At 44.2% G+C, this 9812-nt stretch overlaps 2 long non-coding RNA genes across 2 annotated transcripts; both read left to right on the forward strand.

Annotated features, from left to right (window-relative positions):
* Window positions 1-603: 603 nt before the first annotated feature.
* LOC149350150 (uncharacterized) lies at window positions 604-6800 on the forward strand. Its single transcript, XR_016290254.1, has 5 exons — window positions 604-877; window positions 1307-1376; window positions 1806-1875; window positions 2304-2364; window positions 4251-6800. It is a non-coding gene; the product is annotated as an uncharacterized LOC149350150 (long non-coding RNA).
* A 2210-nt stretch (window positions 6801-9010) lies between these two features.
* Window positions 9011-9572, forward strand: LOC149350151 (uncharacterized). Its single transcript, XR_016290255.1, has 2 exons — window positions 9011-9047; window positions 9445-9572. It is a non-coding gene; the product is annotated as an uncharacterized LOC149350151 (long non-coding RNA).
* Window positions 9573-9812: the final 240 nt, after the last annotated feature.

The following is a 9812-nucleotide window of genomic DNA, read 5'->3' on the forward strand; positions in this document are numbered from 1 at the left end:
CAATGATTAATATGTATTGTGGGCTCTGAAATGCTGCAGTCCTGTTTTCTTGAAGAAGGTGGCCGCCGTGCTGCATGTGCGTCATGGAGCATGGATATAGTGAACTAGAATACTATAAGCATGGAGGAAGGAAAACTAAGGCCCTCGCTATAGTGAACTAGAATACTATTCACTATAGTCCTCGCTATAGTGCCTAGAATGCACTATACCCTCGCTGTGTACCAATAGAGCTACCCTCGCTATCAGAGCAGCACGCCGGAAAATGTACCGGAAGTCGCGCGCTTTCGCAAGGACTACTGGGAGCATTTGGTCACCGGCGCAGCCAAACGCTGGGCGCAGCGGCGTCGTCTGCGGCATTGTCTGATGCCATGGAGAAAGGAAAGAACTACATATTTGCTGCGGATGCGCAAGCGCGCTGAGACGACGGCCAAGAAGGGGGACGCAGCGGGAAGCCGGCTTCAAAAACTAGGACGCAACCGCCTCTCCTGATATTGTATTCATTGATTTTAGTTTCGGTTTCGATTTTATGGATTTGCTATCTGCTTGTTTGTGCTTGTGTACTTGTGGATTGGCCCTTTGTGTCACGTGCTTTTTATCTATAAATTCTTGCCTGCGTCGAGGGATTTCGCGTTCTCGTAACTATATGTCGAGTGTGTCCATTCACATGGTCATATTGTAATCGCACAAAATCGATGTTTATTAAGTGTAATCGGCTCTTCAGGTACTTGTAGACAAGCTTCTGGCATGTTTTGCCATTAGTAGAAAGCGAAATTTTTCTTGTAAAGCCGATTTTAGCTTTTCTGCGTCGTTTCATAGTGGCGCAATCCGCTCTCCTAAGAAGTCCCTGGCCCTGGAGTGCGCGGCGGATGCTGAAATTGTGAGTTGTGTCTCATCTACTTTAGTGTCATCGCATTTCGGTGGTGAAATTGCAGACAAGTGAGAAAAACTGTTTCGACGACATTTTCGTGTACGACTTTGAAGAAGATTGACGTCTACCATAAATTGGCTCTTTGTGTCACGTGCTTGTTATCTATAAATACTTGTGCGTGTCGGAAGAAATTCTTTCTTTGGTAACTGTTGCACTGGCTCTATTGTGGCCGCATCGGCCGATAATACAATGGCAACGCGAGGATGGGTTAGATGACACGCAGTATGAGTCCGTAATGTAATCGGACAAAATCAATTTGTCCAAAGTGTAATCGGCTCTTCGCGTAGTTTCAGACAAGCTTGTGGCATGTTTTGCCATTAGTTGAAAGCGAGATTTTTCTTGTACAGCTGATTTTAGCTTTTCTGCGTCGTTTCATAGTGGCCCAAGCCGCTCTCCTAAGAAGTCGCTGGTCCTGGGGCTCCTGGGGTGACCGGCGGATGCTGAAATTGTGAGTTGTCTCTCATCCACTTCAGTGTCATCGCATCTCGATGGTGAAATTGCAGACAAGTGAGAAAAACTGTTTCGACGACATTTTCGTGTACGACTTTGAAGAAGATTGACGTCTACCATAAATTGGCTCTTTGTGTCACGTGCTTGTTATCTATAAATACTTGTGCGTGTCGGAAGAAATTCTTTCTTTGGTAACTGTTGCACTGGCTCTATTGTGGCCGCATCGGCCGATAATACAATGGCAACGCGAGGATGGGTTAGATGACACGCAGTATGAGTCCGTAATGTAATCGGACAAAATCAATTTGTCCAAAGTGTAATCGGCTCTTCGCGTAGTTTCAGACAAGCTTGTGGCATGTTTTGCCATTAGTTGAAAGCGAGATTTTTCTTGTACAGCTGATTTTAGCTTTTCTGCGTCGTTTCATAGTGGCCCAAGCCGCTCTCCTAAGAAGTCGCTGGTCCTGGGGCTCCTGGGGTGACCGGCGGATGCTGAAATTGTGAGTTGTCTCTCATCCACTTCAGTGTCATCGCATCTCGATGGTGAAATTGCAGACAAGTGAGAAAAACTGTTTCGACGACATTTTCGTGTACGACTTTGAAGAAGATTGACGTCTACCATAAATTGGCTCTTTGTGTCACGTGCTTGTTATCTATAAATACGTGTGCGCGTGGAAGAAATTCTCTCTTTGGTAACTGTTGCACTGGCTCGATCGTGACCGCATCGGCCGATAATACAATGGCAACGCGAGGATGGGTTAGATGACACGCAGTATGAGTCCGTAATGTAATCGGACAAAATCAATTTGTCCGAAGTGTAATCGGCTCTTCGCGTAGTTTCAGACAAGCTTGTGGCATGTTTTGCCATTAGTTGAAAGCGAGATTTTTCTTGTACAGCTGATTTTAGCTTTTCTGCGTCGTTTCATAGTGACCCAAGCCGCTCTTCTAAGAAGTCGCTGGTCCTCGGGTGCCCGGCGGATGCTGAAGTTGTGAGTTGTCTCTCATCCACTTCAGTGTCATCGCATTTCGGTGGGGACATTGCAGACAAGTGACAGGAACTGTTTCGACTGCATTTTCGTGTATGACGTTGAAGGAGATTGACGTATACCGTAAATGCGTGGTATATGGCAGCAGCAAGCAAACAAATAGGGTTGTGTGATCAAGCTTTTGTCAAAGGGACGACGGAAAGTGTTTTCACTCCTCATTGAGAGAGAAATTATTGCATTCATTGCAAAAGCAAAATAGCGTGTGATGCTATTTGCTTAATTTCGCAGTTGAGACCTACTGCGTCATGGACTTCTGCTGCGTCGTATACAGGGTGTCCCAGCTAAATGTAACCAAGCTTCTAAAAAAGAAGTGCCCTAGCCCATGTGAGACCAGCTGAGGGTTGTTGCCAGTCGCGTGTCCTAGTCTGCAGTATTTTTTTATTATGCAAACGTAATTAGCAGATACTAATTAGCTAAGTTTTTATTATTGCTTTCAGGAAGAAAGTGTCAATGCAGGAATTGTGGATCCCATAGAAAAATAACCGGTTGCCATGTTTGCAACCAAGTACCACTGATACAGCTTCTTTTATTTGCCTTGAAAGAAAGCCCGCGAAATACAAAAAGAACCACGTGATAGGGAAGAAGTTTCAGCGTTCCCAGACCGGTCGTGCAACGACATTCGCTTATCTTTGCAAGCTGTACCGAACGGGGTTCGGCGTTTTGCGATGGTTGCGAGATATACGCCAGCAACTCTCGCATGGGCGCTAGGGCGACCGCTTCTTCAGCGCGTGACTGTGCAAGTTCGGCGGCACGGCCACATGCCTATCACTCGAGGAGAGGTTTTGCGTGAAAAAGCGCTCCATGCGAGCCGCGCTTTATGCCCGCTTACCTTCCATGACACATAAGCAGTTCCTGGCTCATATCACGCCATCACCTCGAAACGCCGAACCCATCACCTCGAAACACGGAACCCTGTTCGGGACAACGTTTCGAACATAAGCGGATGTCGTTGCTTGACCTGTCGTTTGGGAGCGCTGAAACTGCTGTGGTTCTTTTTGTATTTCGCGGACTTTCTTTTAAGGCAAATAGAAGAGGCGGTATCAGTGGTACTTGGTTGCAAACACGGGAAACGGTTATTTTTCTATGTGATCTACAACTCCTGCATCGACACTTTCTTCCTGAAGGCAATGATTAAAAATTTAGCTAATTAGTCTCTGCTAATTAATTACTTTTGTGTAATGAAAATCTACCGCACACTAGGACACGCGACTGTCAACAACCCTCAGTTGGTCTCACAGGGCTAGGGAACATACATACTCTTTTTTTTACAAGCTTGGTTACATATAGCTGGGACACCCGGTATATGCGAGGGAGACGCTTGCCCTCCATGTGGCTTGAAATTCGGGGAGGCCGAGTAGCCATATTGGTTTACCTGCCACCTTAACCATTTTTCATTTTCAATTAAATTTTTGTATGTGATGGACAAATCTGTGGACAGAAAGTAATTAAGCTTCGTTTTGCAGTAAGACTTGAACTTGAGTGTTTCTGGTGGAGCATCGGCACGAGCTGAAAGTAAAAAATTACTGTTGATATACAACTTGGCATATGAAGGCCGTAGAATCTACTTCACCAGAATTGCGTCGCAGGAACAGGCAACTGCGTCACAGCCTTCCACTGGTGATGCGATACCAGATAGCTATAAGCAAACACTTACTCTCCTGGAGAGAGAGTTTGCAGTTGAATATCACTTGGTCATAGAAAGGCATCTATTTCAGAATCTCTGTCAGCAACCTGGTGAATCTGTGGCTGAGTATGCAGCTTCTTAGAGATTTAGTCAATATTTAGCTATCCTTCGCTATAAGTCATGTTGCGCTATTGTTTCGTTACAGGCCTCTCTTCCCGATTGGGGAACGCTTGCTATTGGACGGCCACGACGTATCTTTTGTGACTGCATCCCGAACTGCACATTTTATGACATGTCTAAACCCCGAATCCCTACAGAGACTCATCTGCCCTCTTCACGGAGCGTAGTGAGTGATTATTTTTTTAAAGAGAGTTCTGTGCCTTTGGTTGGCAATGAGACACCTGACACAAGGGACTGTAGTCCTCTGTCAGCAGCATCTGCCTCGAGAATCCGCACTTCCCTACAGAGCCCCTATTTGGTTCCAGGATCTCAACCTCCATCACCCTCTCAGCACCCCAATGACCTAGGCCTAAAAGGGAGATTTGAATGCCTATATGGATGAGACTATGTGCCTAAATGATTCTCCTATATATATATATATATATATTTTTTTTTTGTTGACATGATTGTGAGCAGTGATTTCCTGTATACATAATGTAGAAGAGGATCAGTGTGTTATGTCTGTCTTTAATGTCGTGTTATCAATGTGGCGTACATTCACAAATGTATTATGTTGTCTATACAGCTTTGTTTCAAGTGCTAGAAGCCAATGGGGTGCAAATTTATATTTATCCCTTGACCATGCACATGTATCGAACGTTATAGAAAGATAACACTAGCTAACAGTTTTTTCTGTGTAATCTTTTCTACTACGCAACCAATTACTGCTTTCACTCTAAGTACTTGAAGCTGTTCTAACATTTTTTTAAAATGTAAAATTATGCTAGATATTGTCCTGCTCACCATATTGTTGTATTTATTTGTTGTGCAGTACGCAGGATCGTGAGTTTTTGTTTCTTGAATTGCACTTTTAAAAAGCACTGTGTGAATTCGTTGGCAAAGGCGGATACAATGTTCATCGCACCTCGCCTTTATACATTTCCTTACAGGAAGGAGAGTAAATGAATGAGATGCAATACCTGTACACATTTAATACCTTGTGTTTTATGTTTTTGCTTAAAAAAAATTGCCTATTCTGTGTATATGATTTTCTGTATTTTTCTTATTTTGGGAATGTGAAAGCTGTGATTGCTTGAATGTCGGTTTCAGTTTAATGCATTGGCTATTTGCTCGTTTCTGTTTGTGCACTTATGGATCAGCTCTTCGTGTAACGTGCTTGTTATCTATAAATACCTGTGCGCGTCGAATTAGTTCAGTCTGGTAACAGCTGACGTGGAGGGTGTTTGTTCTCTACGTACGGCCGCCTTGGCCGATACTTGCATTCGCTGTGTTGTCCTGTTTTTGCAGTCATCACACGGACTAATTCCTAATGACTGGCAGATAACCAAAGTAATACCTGTATTTAAATCAAGTGAACGTTCCTCTCCACTGGACTATCGACCCATCTCGTTAACCAGCACGGTTTGCAAACTTCCTGAGCATACCATGCACAGCCAAGGCATTAACTACCTTGAAGATGGCAACATTAATTTCAAATATCAGCACAGTTTCCGCAAGGGATTTTCAAGTGACACTCAACTAGCTGGCTTCGTTAATGACTTAGTTATCACCTGACGCGGGCTTTCAGGTTGACGCAGTGTTTCTGGATTTTTCAAAAGCTTATGATCGGGTTCCTCATCACAGACTTTTGCTGAAACTAGCACAGCTTAACATCCACCCTAACGTGCTTGCTTGGGTTAAGGACTTTCTGTCATCTAGAACACAGTTCACCTCGGTTAATGATTATAACTCTTCCTCTACTTATGTGACATCTGGGGTACCACAATGAAGCATGCTCGTACCTTTGTTTTTTCTAATCTATATTAATGATTTACCTGCCTGTGTAACATCTAGAGCTCGACTTTTCGCTGGTGGCTGCATAATTTACTGTAACATTACTAGTGGCAGTGACTGCCAATCCCTATAATCTGACCTGAACGCAGCAAGCTTATGTTGCTCGTCCTGGTTAATGACATTAAACGTTTCTGAAACAAAACACATCTTTCATTCGTCATACAGCACGCATTCGAACCGCTTATATCCTTGACAATACTGTAGAACTAACAACATACCAGTACCTGACGTGCACCTTCAGTTTGACCTAACATGACATCACCATATCGACCTTACCCTTGCGTATGCTAAGCGCTCACTTGGTCTTAAACGTAACATCAGACGCCTCTATACACGTTAAAAAAAATTGTAGGGCAGATTATACTCTCGTGTAAGACTGATGACACAGCGATGCTGTTGAGTTTGGTTCGACTAAGTTAACCGTGATTATACTCATTTCTATCAAAACAAGATGGCATGTGCTACACTTTCCAAGGCGATTAAGCTGCCGCTCTTGGGAATGGATACCACGAAATGCTCGGAGCAACTGCTGAAACTCTGTCTCATCTGTGCACTTCATCAAAGCGTGCCGCATGTCCCTTATTGTACTCCTGCAGTTCTTGTTTGTGACTGTATTCATGCACATGCTCCGTTGTGTAGCACATGGCAGCTGCAAAGCAGTTGACTCTTCCAAGGGACCCATCACCTGCTCCCATGCATTGCAATAAACAGGGGCATCATCAGGCATAAATGCCTGACACTGTATTGTGTTTTTTTCTTTGATGGCCTTGGAGAACCTCACCATGGTGTCTATGTTGTCTACAGTACCCCCCCCCCCCCCCCCCCAAGATAAAGGAACAGTCATCAGTACATACATACAAGTGTTTATTTCAGTACCACCCACTGACGCCCTCTGTCGAAGCGGACAACTAATACAATAGTTGTCGTCCGCTCCGACAGGGGGCGTCAGGTGTCCATGGTTGCTGGTGGTCGATGAAGGCACAGTCACTTCCTGAGGCAATAGGGTTTAAATGGTCATGTAAATGAATCTGCAGTGGAAGCTAGCAAAAAGCGATTGGAGGATTGGTGGCTGAAAAGCAGAGGTGACATCAGGTCAGAAGTGTAGGAAACCGTAGCGAAAGATCATGGCGAATCTTATTGAGAATTAACACTGTTGAACAACAATTAGCAAAAAAAAAACACCTGAGCATGGTGGTAATTGCCACCACCCCCGTTTTCAAAGTGCGCTTCCATCTATTTATCCATGACCTCATTACTGCAAACACTGCCACCGTTGCGCACGGCTAACGGAACAACCTACGGCTTAAGCAGCACTGCTGTTAGAAACCTGTTAGAAACTAGCTTATATAACTCTAATACGCTCTAAAATCGAATATGCTGCGGCCATTTGGGACCCTGCACAAGCTTGCATTATCGATAACATCGAATCCTTGCAGAACCGTGCTGTTTGCTTCATATTTTGAGACTACCCAGCAAACCACAAAAAACTCTCAGACGTCTTATCTACCAACCTTTTTTCGTGGAAAAGCTGCAGACGTACCCACGACATCATATCTGCCTTAACCTAGACTTCTCGTAGATATTACTTGTCACGTCCTGGGTATGTAAGCGAGATATATAATTTAAGAATTCCATATTTTTCAATCGTTCGATATTTCGTGTTGCCTTACTGCATTTAAAGTTTGAAATCGCTGTTGACTACAAATTGGAGGCATGACCAGCGCTGCCTGTGTTTTTGTGTTTTTCGTGCTCGCTTCACGGCAACATTATCCTGCCTAGAAAGAAGAAAAATACGGGAAGTAGTAAAGACAAATCTGAATGCACACGCATCAGGTTTCTGACTCAACTGTACGCAGTTGGTTTGAAATGCCAGTCACTTTGGTCAGGATTCGCATTGTTATTTCATTACTATTCTTACATTCAATTTATACCTTGTGCTACAGCCTGCAAGCTATCTCAACCACACTGAAAAGTGAGGACACACTAAAAAACTTGTTATTTAGCAGCCAGGACTATATAGTAACCATTTTTTCTGATTAAGCATGTTTTATTCAACTTATCCAACTATTTAAAATACAAGAATTGGTTCAGTTCAATTTTTGGGAGTTATTTTTTTTTTTTCAAAAATGTCTTAAATCTGCTAATCGCGCTAGCAATGATAACTATTGGAATGTTGAGCTGAGGAAAGCTTAGGCATTTGTGTTGCTGAATGTGTGACCTCATATTTCTTGAGAATAAACTTCTTGAGTCCTGCTTTTTATCATCATGTCAACACTGTAATCATGTCCAGTGCAGGCCAAAAATTTCTCCAGTTAACCCTGTGCCAGCGGCGGCCCCCTTATCCCAGCAAACTTCCGAACCTCATCTGCCCACCTGCCCTGATCCTCTCTGCTGTGCTTGCATTCTCTCTGAATCCAGCCCGTTACCCTAATGATAATTGGTCATCTTGCCTTCATGCTACATGCGCTGCCCATATGCCTGTTCTATGCTGCGGACAGGCAGCGGCGGGGAAAGTGCGGTGAATTGTCTAAGCCGCCATCGCGTTGTAGTTCGTATCGTATTTTATCAATAATAGCGCAAACTGCGCATGGCGATTGCAGCTGTGAAAAAAGTAATATGCTACAATTTAAAAATAATTAACTTATTTTTCATGCCACACCAAGCCTGCTACTAAGTACAAAAAAGAGACGATACAAAATATGTGACAGTTTCGCACATCCGCACGAGGCTAGGTTCAGCCATGGCGGCAGTGGTAGAGCGCAGGGCGTGTGCGATTTCAGTCGTGTTCCGTGGGAACATTGTGTTTGAAGAACCTCGACACAGAATTAATTATTCCCTTATTATTGCTGGCGAGATTGTTCAACCGTTCTTTCCTTGATGGAGCTGAAGGAAGACAGTTTGCTTGCTTTTACTACTCGGCGAAGTGGACCCGTCAGTACGAATTAGGACCAGAAGTCGTTTTCACCGGCTGGGATCGTGACCTTTCTTGGTGCGTACTCAGTCTCAGTTTACTCATTGAAGTGTATTTTATGCTATTTTTGCGTTCGTAATGAAAAAATTCTAACGCATTTATCGGCACGTTATATTTTTACGCTCACTCGTTTGGCTGTTTTGCCAAACTCGCTGTGTATTGAAACAAAGGCTGGTGATGTATGCAACTGGCCTCTACTACCGAAATGTGGGCATGCATTCGGATGGTGTGCCGAAGTGCGTGTGCAAGCACACTCCGCTCAGCACGACTGCCTTTTAGTGCTGCAAGGGCAACCTTTCACGCTTCATAGACTTGCGTCGGTAAAAGTGGCGTAAATTACTGGGTTTGTTTGTCGTGGTTGCTGTGCCATTCTCTTGTCACCTGTAAAAGTGAACAATTATGCTTTCTTTTGCAGCAACCCTGGCCTATTGGGCTCGGCAGAAGAGTATTGATGCCACCGCAGCTGTTAACCTGACGATTATGCTCAACGAGAAGATTCAGTGAAAGCGCCGAGCGCAATAAAATACTGACGCACTAGGAAGTCATCTGCAGTGTTTTGGGCTCCCATGATGGCCATGTACTCGCTTACTCAACTGTATTTGAGCTAGCTGGAGTGCTTGGACGTCCCGACGACTCCATAGGGAAGTCTGTGGCTGGGATGCAGTAGGTCTCCGTTCCATCTGGAATTGTAACAGGTGTCAGCTGCATCTCGTATTGCAGCTGGTTCCAGTCTGGAAATGTGTCTCTTAAAACAGTAGGACTGGAACCAGTTAGAAATTTTCA

Source organism: Amblyomma mixtum, chromosome 3 (assembly GCF_055824585.1).
Source record: "Amblyomma mixtum isolate Tamu chromosome 3, ASM5582458v1, whole genome shotgun sequence".
NCBI classification, from domain to species: Eukaryota; Metazoa; Arthropoda; class Arachnida; order Ixodida; family Ixodidae; genus Amblyomma; species Amblyomma mixtum.